The sequence below is a fragment of the Canis lupus genome, chromosome 3, assembly GCF_048164855.1.
Source record: "Canis lupus baileyi chromosome 3, mCanLup2.hap1, whole genome shotgun sequence".
NCBI classification, from domain to species: Eukaryota; Metazoa; Chordata; class Mammalia; order Carnivora; family Canidae; genus Canis; species Canis lupus.
The window spans coordinates 29195017-29209930 of NC_132840.1; the positions used below are offsets into that span (position 1 = coordinate 29195017).

Here is a 14914-nt window from a genome sequence, read left to right on the forward strand (position 1 = left end):
CCTGCCCAGCAGGCAGAGTGCCCCTCCCCCAGGGGACCGCAAAGCCAGAGTCAGTTACTTTCTGCTGCACGCAGAGCTCTCCAAGTACTGTGCGTCCCCTTGCCCTCTCCCGGCTCACGCTGTCTATACTCCGGTGGGATTGGGAAAGGTGATCCAATAAGGCACATCCACGATCCACCCAGCAAGTCCCCGTTTCCCCCGTGCTGCTGTCTGATCTTCAGGCTGATGCCTTCCCTTTGTTTGCTTTCATTTCTACATTAAAAAAAAAAATCTCAGTCTTCATGGATTTTATTTTCTTGACTCTAGGAAACCTTTTCTTTTGAAGGAAGAAATGAGATTCTGGATTCTTCAGCGCGTCCTAGTTACCTTTGCGCTTGTGCAGTCCTGACTTCCCGACAAGGCTGGGCTCACTTACTGGGTGGAGAGGCTTGGAACCCAGGTGGTGTGCAGCGCGGTGCTGGCCTCACACGGAGCTCTGGTTCACTGTGTTGAACGCAAGCCTTGGAGACCCTCGGTGGTGTTCACCGGCCCTGGATGCTGTGCCATCTTCAAGGACCAGCCTGGCCCTGGATCTGGGGGTGTGGGTCCCCTCCCTTTAGCTGCTGCCACTAGCCAGGCTGACTAGACACGAGCCTTGGATGAAAGTCCTGGCCTCAAGGTGTGGGATTTGGCATTCCGAGTACACTGCTGGGGAACCAGAGCCCTGGGCGGTGACCGTTGACCAATGGGAAACTGGGCGGATACTTCCTTCCCCGCCCCTGCCCCTTACTGTGGGACAGCTGGGAGCACAGTTTCTTCTGGAGGCCTGGCTGGAGGAGCACATGTGTCAGGTTGACACGCTGGCCAAGGGACATGTGGAGCTCTGTGGCTCATCGCGGAACAGCAGGCAGCCCATGGTGGGCCACTCAGCCTTGCCTCACGCTTCCCCTGCCCCTCTTCTCCCTCACTGTGGCTGACCTGGGTTTTTACCTCCTGGATAGAGCCATAGCACTTTAATCCTTGCCTCAGGCTTGACGCTCTGGAAAACCTATCTAAGACCTAGTGCTTTTGCCCAGCTTGGGGTGGCGGGGGTCTTGCTTTGTTCTAGATTCTCCTGGAATCTGCTAATATAAAGCATCACAGCTCACAGCAGTGCTCAAGACCCCTTGGAGAATGGGCAGCCACCTGTCCATCTCCTCTCTGCTGCTGATGGTCAAGACCCCCAAGAGTCTAGGTTGATGCATCATCAGTAGGATAGAGGGCTGTACTCCTTGGGAGCAATTGAAGTAGAGAGGAACTGTTTTGTGTGTGCATGTGTGTATGTGCATGCGTGTGCACACGTGTATGGCATACCCATGCACACTTAAGTGTCTGAAATGCACATGTGTGCATGTGTACACGGGCATGCACACATGTCCATGTATGCACACACGTGCAGGTGTACATGTATGCACTGTGTATGCACAGCAGCATGCCTGCACACATGGGTGTGTGTATGTGGCTTCATGTGTGTATGAATGTATACATATGCGTGCATATACACGTGTGATCAGGGGGTATAGCTCAGTGGTAGAGCATTTGACTGCATATACACGTGTGTCTTGTGCACGTGTCCGTATGTGTGTGCACATGGATGTGCACGTGGATGTGTGTGGACACACGAAATGGCCTGCCCTCAGAGGCGTCACTGGAGGGGACACTTCTGCGCCCTGCATCACTTAGGATCCTGGCCTCCTGTTGGGATGAGGAACAGCGCCAGCCAGCCCGGCCAGCCCCATATGCCTCCTGTCCCCGGATGGCCACCTCCTCACTTGCTCTCGCCTCTGCTTGCTCTCTTAGCTCCCTGTGATGGATTCCTTCACACAGTTCTGATGACTCGCTCCTCCCGTTTAGCTTTAATTAGGTTCCATAAAACATCTCCTGCTGTGAGTTCTGGTTCAGTAATTACTATATCTTTCAGGTTCAAAGAAACCTGAATCTTTCCTTTTAGTAATTTAACAGAACATTTCACGCTTTGAGGGCTAAATGCCCTCCAGATTCTGCAGTCCTCTCCAAAGTAACTCTGAGAGGTATTGTTTTTATTTCTGGGAGAGCCTAGTTTTCCTCTTAATCCCCTCCCCAACGTCTTTTCAGATGCTGCATGGGGCCCCGGCCTCCTGTGCAGGAGACAAAAATCTCCGTGGTCTGCTCCCAAAGCCAGCAGTGGGAACCCCAGGGACACGAACTGTAGAACTTCCACTCTGCTGCAGCCAGCCTGGGGAGAGAGCCCCCGTAGTGCTGCCTCTCATTAAGATTATTTCCTTTCTTTCCTCTAATACTTGCTCCAAATAATTGTGTCGGAGGTGCTCACAACGGTATTCTCAGGGTGGGGAGACTCGAAGCTGTCCTCTGAGGCCACCAGCCTCCTCTGAGCTGCCGCCACCACTGTTCTGGGCCCTCGGAGCACTCCCTGTGGCCTGCTGCCCCTGGGTGCCCCCACCTTCTCTCCTCTAATTGGCAAGGTCCACCTTCTGACAACACAAGTTTGAACAATGAAGATCTAATCTCTTAGCAACTTTGAAGTTCATAATCTGGTGTCGTGGACTGTATTCGCTCTGCTGTGCTTTCGATCTCCAGAATTTATTTATTCTGCTAGATGCAAGTTTGTGTCCTTAAACAGCAAAGGATGATTATGCAACATGACAGAGGTCGCTGATTGTATTGCAATATATAAATGTATTGAACTGATGTGCTGTGCATAAACTCACACAATGTTATGTATCAATTATATATCTTGATAACAGTAATATATTAAAAAATAAAGTAAATCTCCCTTTGTTCTTGGGAGGAAAGTCCAGCACTTCCTCTGGCTCTGTTCTCAGCCCTGCCCTTTGGGCGCTGGGGGCTGGGGGTGGAGCTGCCTCTCTGGTGGGGGGAGCTAGTCAGGGCAGCACCCCACCGCTCTGCATCTCCAGTCTGTGGCTGACTTTTGGGTTTAGTGGGGAGCTGAGTCTGTCACCCTGTCCGCCATTTCCTTCAGCTCTGCTTTTTGGGGTAATGAGGGTGACAGTTCTGATCTCCCCTGCCTGCCACTTTATCCTGTTTCCAGTTGGTCCAGATCCCAGCCAGGGAGAGGGGATGGGTTATTTCTCAGCCCTTCTGGGGCCCAAGTCCCCGGTGTGTGCTGTCTCCCTGCCTAGTTCCCTCCTGCTCTAACCACCATCCTCCTTGGCCACAGTCTCAATCCTAGCTCCCCTGGTTATTTCTTGGGCAATGGTTGTGATTGGAATGGTTGATGTATTGGGGTGTTTTTGTTTAATGGCTGTCTCCCCACTAGGCCTTGTGCTCCATGGGACGAGGACAGCATCTGTCTTGCCACCCCACCCCCAAACCCCCAAATCTGTAGCACCTGTCTCCAGGGAGCTGTCAGTCTGGGGAGGAGGAGAAGCAGCAAACAATAGATAAAAGACTCATCCTCTGCACTGAAGGGTGCCACATGGGGCAGGTGAGGGGCCGCTGGGAAACACCCCAGTCACCACCTCGTCTGTAAAATGAGGACCCTAACAGTGGGGGAGTTAACTCACAGCACTTCACTTTATCCATGTGATCAGTGTGCTCTGAGAACCTTTTTGTCTTTCTCCTATTGTGAGTGTGTTGGGACCAGGTGTGGATGCAAACACTTGAGGAGGCCTGGCTAGGGTGTCCCCATCTGCTTCTGGGGAGGGGAGGATAGGAAGAAAGGTCCTGTAAGGACACCCGTTTATCAAAGCTGCTGACTCCTTCCAGCAGGAGGGGGATTCTGCTGCTGGCTTTGGGCCTCCCAGGGTACCCAGAGATGGAACGAGGGAGTGAACCCCAGTGGAAGGCAAAGTTGGGGGGGGCAGTGGGGGTGGGGGGTCCTGCACCCTCCAGCCCCCTGCCTGACATTATTATAGAATTTTTCTCTTTGCTCAATTTAGTCTGTATCCTTCGCTGCGGTAGACCATCACCATGACTGTAAAGACTTCCCTGAGTTCTGTGAGTCTTTCTAGCAAATGACTGAAACTAGGGGTGGTTTGGGAGACCCTCAAACACACCACGACTCTGGAGGGGGGAATGGAACCAAGCTAGAGTTCTTGAAACATTAAGTTTTGATGTAATTCTAAATTAATGTCAAAGTTGTAGGAATAGTGTGAGCAAGTGTTGTGTTCTCCACCCAGATGCAAACTCTTCACATTTCCCCCAACGTGCCTCATCATTCTCCTCCTTGCTATATGTATTCAAATGTATTCAACTGTCCCATCACGGGCTTTGTGCCTGTTTGTCATTATCCAGGATCCGGGTCCAGGTCGTGATTGCGTCTCTCCAGCCTGCTGCCATCTGCGGGTGTTCTGCGGCCTTCCTCTGGGAACTTTGACGCTGGCATCTTAAGAGAGACTAGGCTAGTCATTTTGTATTATCATTTATTTTGAGTTTTGTGTCATAACGATCAGATCCGGGTTATGTGTTCTGGGCAGGCGGACTCCCGAAGCGGCTCTGTGTCCTCGCCAGCCAAATGTGTCAGGAGGCACAGGGGTGGCGGGGCCTCAGTAACAGAGTACTGATCGCTCGGTTGTGGTTGTGCCCACCAGGATTCTTTGCTTGCTGTGAGTTACTTGTTTCCTTCTGCAATTACTAGGTCATCTGTGGGGAGATGCTCCGAGAGTAGGTGAATATCGCGCCTCTAAATAAACCTTTACACCGACTGGTTTGGGCATGGCTGGATGATTCCCTAATTTAAGCATTCCTTATGTATTTATTAAAAGGCATTCTGTAAGGAAGAACTTTCCTTTATTCCCCCAATAATTTATTGGAGTTATCATATTGATACTTGTTGAATTTATTTATTCCATCTGTTCCATTTGTATTAAATATATTTATTTATTCATTGACTTATAGGTGTATGGAGTCATGCAGTGGGCTATAATCCATTACTCTCATTAGTGTTCTGCACAGATTGCCCAGGATATGGTTCAGGGGAACCCTTCCCATCATTGGCTTCTGGGTCCTTTGAAAGCTCTCCATCATTCTTGGAGCATCCGCTCTCTCCTGGGGCTCACTGTGCATCACCTTGCCTCCTGGAGTCCCAGTGGGACTTTCTCTTTTGTCAGATGCCAATCCCACTCCAGGGCCCTGGGGGGCCTCGGGGCAGGATCCTCATGGGCTCTGGTGGATGCCCCCAAACAGCCCACATTTGTGGAGTGCTGATTGACGGTTTCATCTCTTGGAAATGGATGTGTCTCCTACTTTCAGTCTCAGGGCATGATTTGGACTAATTCATCTCTGATGAAGATGCCCAGTGAAATGGGCAAGTCAGGCAAACACACCGTTGGCCACATACATCGATGCCTGACTGAACCCGTTCTCACAGGATGAGGGGCTGGATGCGCAGATGTCGTTGAGCCTTTTCAAATATATGCCGTGATGTGTCTCCAACACGCAGGCACCTACCATGTGTTCGTTCTCTTGTCTTCTCCTTTGCTCTGGGGGCAGGGGCTCTTGTTCCCTGCAGGCTCCAGAGACCCCTGCAGAGTCTCCCAGCAAGCAGAAGCTCAGCAGACATCTGCTAATCCTTTTCAATCTGCATTTGTGTACGTATGTGAATGCATGTGTGAGTGCCTCTTTTATGCATGCACACACGCACAGCAAGTGTGCACCTACAGATACATGTGTGTGAATGTGTGTGTGTACATACATGTGATGCATATGTGAGCACATATGCATCTGTGTCTGTGGGTATGTGCGTGTGTATATAGAGGTAAGCATGTATGCGTGTTTGTGCATATGTATGTGTGCCTGTGTGTTTGTGTGTGTGAGAGAGAGAGAGGATGTATGCTTACATGCGTGTCTGTGTAGGATACTGCATGAAGGAATCACTGAACAGTTGGCAAGAGGGATCACATCCAGGCTGCTCTGAAGAATTTCTGTGCCTCAGCTCTAACTCCAACATTGCCCTGACCCTGCCCTTGGCAAGAACATTATTTATTAGGATTAGAAAAGATGTGAATCCATTCTGCTTAGGGAGGGGGCCAAGAATAGGCACACATATATTTAAGAGAAGGAATGATGCTGGAAGAAAATACTGTGTTGTAAGTGACACCAACTTTCACACCAGGTTTGGAGAATCTGGCCATTGCCCACCTGCCATTTCCTGCATCTGAGAGTGAGCTCCTCATCCTTCGGGGTGTTTGAGCCTAGAGGAGCCCTCTCAAGTAGGTTGGACCGGCTGACCCCTGGGATTCCTTATGACTTGGAGGGAGAACAGCTTGCTCAGACAAGGGTGCAACCCTGAGAGGAGGGGGGGCTGGCACTCTATTCCCCTCCTGGAGGTCCCAAGGAAAGACTCTGATGCTACTTCTCACTAAAGCAGAAATGACTGATTAGGCTCAAAGTGTTTCTCCTTCCAAGGTTCCTCTTTTCTTTTCTTTTTTGTTTTTAAGGATTTTATTTATTTCAGAGAGAGAGAGAGAAGAGAGAGAAAGAGTAAGCACAAGCATGTGGGGGCAGAGGGAGAGGGAGAAACAGACTTCCTGCTGAGCCCAACATGGGGCTCAATCCCAGGACCCTGAGATCATGACCTGAGCTGAAGGCAGATGCTGAACTGATTGAGCCACCCAGGTGCCCCAGCTTTTTTCTTTTCTTTTTTTGAATGTTCGCTGAGTCATTTCATGTGCTACGCTCAATGCCAGATACCTTTGTGACTTCTCATTAAATTTTTACAACATCCTTGGGGATGTGTGTATGTGAATCTTATCCCCTTTTTATGGGGAAGTCCATTGAGGCTTGGAGAGGTCAGGGATTTCTTAAGAATTTTCCCTGCCAGACAGAGACTGCTGGTATAAATTCCACACCAGTCCCACCTGGAACTACAGGGCAAGGTGTGGTTGCTTCTTGCCTCAGTTAATAGGCCAAAGACCTTCACTGTGGTGAACCAACAGTCCTTGGTCCTCCCATCCTCCCTTCCTATCTCCCACTGCTTCCTGGAAGAGGTGTTCCTGGAACACTCCTCCCATGCTCCCACCCCAGGGCCTTTGCATCTCCTATTCCCACTGTCTGGGACGCTCTGCCTGGTGTCAACAGAGTTCCCTCTGTCCCTTCCTTCAGGTGTGTGTGATCTCTGTCAGCCCTTCCTGATAGCTATGTTCTCTAGTCCTGCCCCCCTCACAGAATTACCACCTGACATCCAGATACTTAATTGTCAACTATTTTCTGCTCCCCAACTGGAGCATAAACTGTTTGAAGTCTGGTGTTTTGACTGCTCTCTTCATGGCCTGACTGGATTATTTTTTAAAGATTTTATTTATTTACTCACGAGAGACACACAGAGACAGGCAGAGACACATGTAGCGGGAGAAGCAGGCTCCCTGCGGGGAGCCCGATGTGGGAGTCAATCCCAGGACCCTGGGATTACACCCTGAGCCGAAGGCAGAGGCTCAAAGCCTGGCCAGACTGGATTCTAAAGGAAGTGGGCCAACACGAGGTGGAGCTGGGTCTGCTTGGCTCTCTGGGGTCCCCAGGATCGCATGGGGTGTGGCCTGCTGGTCTCCCTGGAGCACCTGGGGCCATTGCACCACCAGCCCTGCAGCACGAGGCCTCTGGATCATACCTGCTCACAGGTGTTAACCTCCGCACTTCTCAGAAATTTCCAGGGGCTTATGGAGCTTATTCATTCAGCTGCTCAAAGGGTGGTCCCCAAACTGTTACTGGTTTGGTCAAGAAAATACAGAAATTGAGAGCAAGCATTTAGAAATCCTTGTAATTTTCAGGGTAATTTTATGTCTGTTGAATGTAATAAAAAAATTGTGGCTTGTATTTTGTATGTTTCCTCATTTCACTTTTCTTTTTTTTTTTTTTTAATTTTTATTTATTTATGATAGTCACACAGAGAGAGAGAGAGAGAGAGGCAGAGACACAGGCAGAGGGAGAAGCAGGCTCCATGCACCAGGAGCCTGACGTGGGACTCGATCCCGGGTCTCCAGGATCGCGCCCTGGGCCAAAGGCAGGCGATAAACCGCTGCACCACCCAGGGATCCCCCTCATTTCACTTTTCTATTCATCCATTTTCACCACATTTTATAAAAGTACTGGTTCACGATGAATAGGAAATAAAAAAAATGCGCCCTCCACAGATAGTTCGTAAGTCTGCCTTAGAGAGCAACTTAATTATGGAGGACCACATTTAGGAAAAGTCTGTGGCTTTAGAAAGTGGCCTGGATGGAGTGCCAAAGGGAACAAGGGCAAAAGGCAGAGGAGTCAGGAGGGGGGTCACCAACGACTACTAGAGCTGCTGGTCCCTCAGACCCAGGGGTTAGATTAGGGGAAGATGTGACTGTTGGTCTTCCAATATGTGAAAGGCTGTCCTGGGTGGGGCCAACCAATTCTATGTAGCTCCCATTGATAGGATTAGAATTTTGTCTACAGCAGGTATTCAAATATTCACTGAATGAGAGTATCAATTCATGGTAATGGTTTATCTGTCCATCTCAATCCATCCATCCATCCATCCATCCATCCATCCATCTATCCATCCATCCATCTGTTCATCTATCACATATTTGTTAGGCACTCATTATGCTGATTATTAGAATAGACACTATTCTAGCTGGTGAGGATACAACAGTAAGGAAAAAACAGCACTCTTTGCCTTCATGGAGCTGACATCCTAGTAGGGGAGGAAGATAAGCAAGTAATCAAATACAACGTTCCCATATTATGCTAAGTGCTGTGAGAGAGAAGGAGAATGATGGGTGGGAGGGATTGACTTTGAGTTGAGTGACTGGGAAATCTATTCAAGGAGCTGATGTTCGTGCTGAAACTGGAAGCATAAGAAGGAGGGAGATTAGGGAGGGTGTGCTGGAAGAAGAGGCAGAGGGGTGCATACAAGGAGCCGGGGGAGGCGCTAAGCACATGGGTAGGACAAGGTGAGGCTGGAGCATTAGACAGGGCCAGACTGGTCCAGGCCTTGTGTGTCAAGGAGAGTGCTCCCCGGTCCTGGAGGCATTTCAGTGAAACATGGTGAGCATCTGTCGGGCACACTGTATTCCTAAAGGGGTGGGGATCCTTCTGAGGATACTCCCACTGCTGAGACTCTGGGACTGCAAAGCCTGCACGGGTCACAAAGCCAGTGTCCCTGGGGACTGGCAGGTAAATCGTGCAAGTGCTGCCCACCAGATGTAGTGCCCAGGGGGTGGGGCCAGGGGCCTGGGTCGAACTGGCCCAGTGCCACCTGCTGGTAGCCCTGCATAAGAGGGGGCTCATGTCAGCAAATCTCTAGCTTTCTCAAGAGAACCCAAAGGTTAGGTTTTTATATACATAACCTTCTAAATTTTAAGTGTGACCTCAAATGGAAAACTAACCATAGGACAAACAACCTTTGTCTCTGGGCTGGGTCCAGGCCATGGGTTGTTTGCAAGCCCTTGGTGCCTGGCACTCAGGCAGCCCACACCCAGCTCTGCTTCACTGTTGCAACAAGAGGGGAGCTGCAGGGTCCCTGGGCGTCAGGAAGCTGTCTGCACTGGGCTCCTGGGGCCGTTCCTGGCAGCGCAGGTCACAGCGCGGTGGCCCCTCCAGGTGCTGCCCCCCCATTCCAGGCTCACAGCAGAGGCCTCACGGGAGGGGGTGCAAGGGTGATGCTGGACAGCGGGGTGGGGAGGCCCTGACTTAAATTCGTGTATCCATTCCCGGTGTTACGAAGTCATCCGTGCTTATTGTAGACTGAAGCAGGGAGCAGCAGAAGGAAGAATGCCATCTGGAATGTCACCACTCTTAGAAAGTGGCCATGACATTCTGGCCCTTCCCATCTTTTTTCAGGGAGGATGTGGCGGTTTCCAAGCCACGCCTGCAAAGGCTTTGGCACTCCTCCCAGTGAGAGAGGGTCAGCGCCCTGCCCTCAAGTCTGGGCAGGTCCTTGTGACCGCAGCACCTCCACCAAGGGAAGGTGGTGAGAGCGACCCTGAGAGTCCCGGGATTAAGTCCTGAAAGGCCACTTCAGGGGACACTGGAGCTTTGAGTCCTGAGCTACTGTGCGAGAAGCACGAGCACCCGGATCCTGCCATGCTGGCATCCACCACAGGCACTCTGGCTGACCGTCCTGGCCGTGCTTGCCTTAGGTCACCTCTGCCCAGGCGCCAGGTGTGAGAGTCAACAGGCACCCTTGGATGGATCCTCCAGCTGACCACCCCTTCTACCCAACCCGGGCCAACCCAGCCGAGGCCCCTGGTCCCCTGAAGCAGGGGTGGGGGGGCCTTCCTGCTGTGCCCTCCCAAAGCGCCTGGCCCATGGAACCTAGGAGTGGGTCAAATGGCACCAAATTTGGGGCTGGATTATTGTGCAGCAGCAGGAAACCAGAACAGGGGTCATGAGGGTCATTAGGAATTTAGCCTTGTGTAACTTGCCTTTTCCCCCCTCAGTATGTCATGAGCATCTTTTTGTGTCATTAACTGTTTTTCTACAACATTGATTTTAACGGCTACATAATATCCTGTAGTGAGGATGCGCTATGATTTATTTGACCAATCCTGCAGGCTAGAGCTGGTTATAACCAACCTCTCATCACCGCTGTCCCCCCTCCCTCGCCTGTGCTGGCTCCCACCCCACCTCGCTGGGGCTCCCGTACCCCCCATCTGGTTGCTACCAAGGCAGCCCCCTGCCCTGCAGGCAGCCTCCTCCTGCTCATCGCTGACCACTCGTGCTGGGTGCCACGGCCCCCTTCCCTCCAGCCCCTGCAGATGCTTGCCTGGTTCCGGCCTGGCTGACTGCTCTGGGCTGTGCCGTTCCCGAGGACAACAGGAAGATTTCAGAATGCTGTGGACCTGCGACGGATGCTGAAAGTTTTATCCTGGGCTGCACATACCTATTTGCCGAACACTTGAAGAATTTGTTTTTCAATGTCCTGTAAGTAAGTGAAGCTATGTGGTCTCTGGAGAGAGAGCACTTACTGTGTTGCTCTCCAAGGAGGTTGTTACAGGCATCTCCAGCTCCTGTGCTGGCAAGTCAGTTCTTTCCTCCAGAAACTTCTTTGCCTCCCTCTAGAACAACATCATCAGGGTGCCTCAGTAAGCCTCCCAAACTGCACTGACAGACGGTCGTTTGGGGAAGCTCATTTCCCCCAAACAATCCCTTGTGGTTCATGATAAAGTGACAGAGGAACCCCCCTCTACTGGTAATTGGAAGGATGAGAATGTAAGGTTGCTCCCTCATTTCTGGCAGAGACTGGATTTGAGCTGGTCCAGGGTTCGTATCATTAAAGCCAAAAGTTCTCTCTTTAGATTCATCCCCATGGCAGAGTGGCTGGTGGTGGTTTTCTTTTCCAGCTTTATTGAGATATAGTAGACATATAACATTGTGTAAGGTTAGCGTGTAAGATGTTTTGGTCTGATGCACCTATTAAATATTTTGTGTGTGTGGTGAGGACATTTAAGATCTGCTCCCTTATCGGCTTTCAAGTATATGATACAATATTATTAGTTATAATCAGCGTGCTGTGCAATAGATCCCCACAACTTGTTAATCATATAACTGGAAGTTTCTTTTTTTTAAATTTTTTTTATTTATTTATGATAGTCACACACACACACACAGAGAGAGAGAGAGAGAGAGGCAGAGACATAGGCAGAGGGAGAAGCAGGCTCCATGCACCGGGAGCCTGACGTGGGATTCGATCCCGGGTCTCCAGGATCGCGCCCTAGGCCAAAGGCAGGCGCCAAACCGCTGCACCACCCAGGGATCCCAACTGGAAGTTTCTATCCTTTGACAAATATCTCCCCATTTCCCCCACCCCCAGCCCTCAGTAACCAACCCTCTATTCTCTGTTTCTCTGCATTTGGCTTTTTTTAGATCCCACATCTGAGTGAGACCGTGCAGTATTTATCTTTCTTTGTCTGACTTCCTTCACTTAGCATGGCCCTTAAATTCAATCCAGATTGTCAAAAATGGCAAGCTTTTCACTCATCTTTATCGTGCCTGGATAGTTTCCCACTGTGTATATACCACACCTTTATCCATTCTTTCGTTGACAGACACTGTTCTTGGGTCCATGTCTTGGCTATTGTCAACAACGCTGCGATGAACACGGGAGCACAGATACCTCTAGGAGATCCCGATGTCCATTCCTGTGACCATATACACCCAGAAGTGGCATTGACGGGTCATATGGTAGTTCTATTTATAATTTTTAAAGGAACTTTTATACTGTTTTCCACAGTAGCTGTGGCTGGTGTCTTGACTTCATCATTGAGGGTTCTTGCTACATTGTTGCTGATGGACCTGGACATGTCCCCAGCCCTGGCCTGACACCTGTCAGGAACAGCATGAGATGATGGCTAATGGGGTCAACTGACCAGAATTCAAACTCTAACTTGGCTACTTATTAGTTGTTACCTGACCTCTGTGAGCTGCTTTATCCTTGTCTATAGATGGTGTTAAAGGCAGAACCTACTGTCATAGGTTGACGTGAAAATTTAATAGGATCATGTAAGTAAACTCCTTAGCATGATGCCTGGCACAAATAAATGCCTGATATAAATTCTGGAGCATGTTAGATAAAGTTGTTCATGTGAGCAGCAGCTCTGGGACCCATCAGTCAATGCCCAGCTACTCGGGTATGAGGAGTGATTTCCAGGTTAGCTCTCCTAGTCATGACCACTGCTGCTTTCTCTGCCTGTGGCATCTGCACATGCCTCACATAGCACGTTGCCCCTGGATAATATCCTGTAATTAAAAATAAAGTAACAGAACTCTCTGCATTTGAGAACCTTTGTAAAGACCAGAAGATAAAGTGACTCCTCTCTCTTTTCTTTTTGTAACAGCATTATTGAAGAATAGTTGGTGATAGCAGGTGGCAGTAGCCCTCCAACTTTGTTCTCTATCAAAGTTATTTGGGCTATTCTAGGTGCGTTGCATTTCCATATGAATTCTGGAATCAGCTTGTCAATTTCTGCATAAACCCTCCTGGGATGTTGATTGGGATTGTGTTGAGACTGTAGAGTAGTTGTGACTTCCTCTTTTCTGAGATGTTTTTGAGGACTAAGTAAGCAAACTTATCCGACATACAGGCCTGTCTGGAATGTGAAATGTATTGTCTTGTCTAGTAGTGTTATTAATTTAATAGGAGACTTCGAGAAACCCTAGCACCTTCATGCACACACACACACACACACACACACAGCAAGTAAGCAGTCCAGTGGTGTTTGGTACATTGACAATGCTGTGCATCAGCACCTTTATCTGGTTCCCAAACACTTTCATCCCCCCAAAAGGAGACCCAGTACCCATTGGCAGTCACTTCCCACCCCCCCTCACCCAGCCTCTGGCAGCCACCAACCTTCACTCTGTCTCTATGGATTTGCCTGTTTAGCACATTTCATATAAACAGAATCAGACCATATGTGATCAGTCACGTCTGGCTTCTTTCATTTAGCAGAATGTCTTCAACGTTCATCTGAGCTGCAGCGTGACCAGAATGTCACTCCCTTTCATGGCTGCATAATATTCCATTGAGTGGCTGTGACACATGTTGTTCACACATTCATACATCCACTGACACTGTTTTAAGGCATGGATTTCTAGTGTGCAAAGGTCTGGCACTGGGACAGGGGTGGGCCTTTTTTTTTAAAGATTTTATTTATTTATTCATGAGAGATACAGAGAGAGAGAGAGAGGCAGAGACACAAGCAGAGGGAGAAGCAGGCTCCATGCAGGGAGCCCGATGAGGGACTCGATCCCGGGATTCCAGGATCATGCCCTGAGCCAAAGGCAGATGTTCAACCACTGAGCCACCCAGGCGTCCTGGAGGTGGGCTTTGAAGTGTGCTTTCCCCCTGACTTTCTCTCCTGCCTTGGCCTGCCTGAGGCCACAGCTGCAGGTCAGGGCTGGGGTTTAGATGCCGGGTGCAGGAGCTTTAGTCCCTGATTTCTAGCATTCTTGTGCCTCTGTGTGAAAAAGAGAGGGGAGGCTTTCCAAGTAGCCAGCCAGAGGTGTTGATTAGCATTTGGAGCCTTTTAAGCTTGGTTTCAACCTCACCATCATTAAAACAGAAGATGTATTAAAAACCAGAGGTGAGCCTGGCAGGGTGGGAGCAGGGCGTGGCAGGGCAGGGCCGGGGCTCTCCGGGGGGCATCCATCCTGCAGTGAGCCATCACTCTGCCACCTCGTCCTGGCTGAGGGGACCACGCAGCCAGATCCACCTCCCAGGCTGCAGCACCCCACCCCCAGCCATCCCCACGGCCGTGCAAGGAGCAGAGAATCCTTCCTGCTGGTGTTGTGACTGATGAGCAATCTCAGCCAAGGTCACCCTTTTCAGATTCAAGGACATGAGAGCAGGAGGGACACGGCAGACAGAGGAATGGGGGGAGCCTGGGTCTTCCAGGAGGAGCCCAGACAGCCTGGCAGGCCTGTGGTCCCAACTGCTTGGGAGCCCTGCCGCCCCTTCCCCTTCCCAGGTCCTGCTCATAGCCTCCTCCTTCAGGAAGCCAGCCTCAATCCTTCCTTCGGTAGCAAGGGCCGAATCCAGGCCGAACGGAGACCTGCAGGCCAGGAGGCTGAGCAAGATGATATGTGGGCACGTTACAAACCATGTTCCACCTTGGGTCGCTGCTGCTCACGTGTTTGATGTCTGCAGAAAGCCCCGGTGACAGCCGCATGTTGTCACACATGGAGGTCTGGGCTGGTGGCCAGCAAAGCTTGGTGCCTGGAGAAGACAGAGCCGGCAGAGCCTGCTTGCAGTGGGGACTGCACTGGGCCCCCTCCCCCACCGTCCTGCCGCTCATCTCCATCCTCATCCAAGGGGCAGCCCCTTCCTCTGCCTCTTCTGCTGCCATGAGGATCACACGCAGTGGGGGCTGTGGGTGCAGTTTGCACAGGGATGGGGCTGCATCTGCCTCTTGACCCTGAGTCTGTGAGATCTCTGATTGGCCACAAGCAGGAATTTCTATTTGCATTC

General features: G+C 50.5%; 1 long non-coding RNA gene across 4 annotated transcripts in view; it reads left to right on the forward strand.

Annotated features, from left to right (window-relative positions):
- LOC140630193 (uncharacterized) overlaps positions 1-12735 on the forward strand; it is a 26704-nt gene extending 13969 nt beyond the window's left edge. The window contains exon 4 of one of the 4 annotated variants that reach the window (XR_012027996.1): positions 2113-2815. This is a non-coding gene — a long non-coding RNA (uncharacterized lncRNA). Of the gene's footprint in view, positions 1-306; positions 2816-3917; positions 7777-11993 lie in introns of those variants that run through there. The other 3 variants (XR_012027999.1, XR_012027995.1, XR_012027998.1) reach the window with 3 other exon arrangements.
- Positions 12736-14914: the final 2179 nt, after the last annotated feature.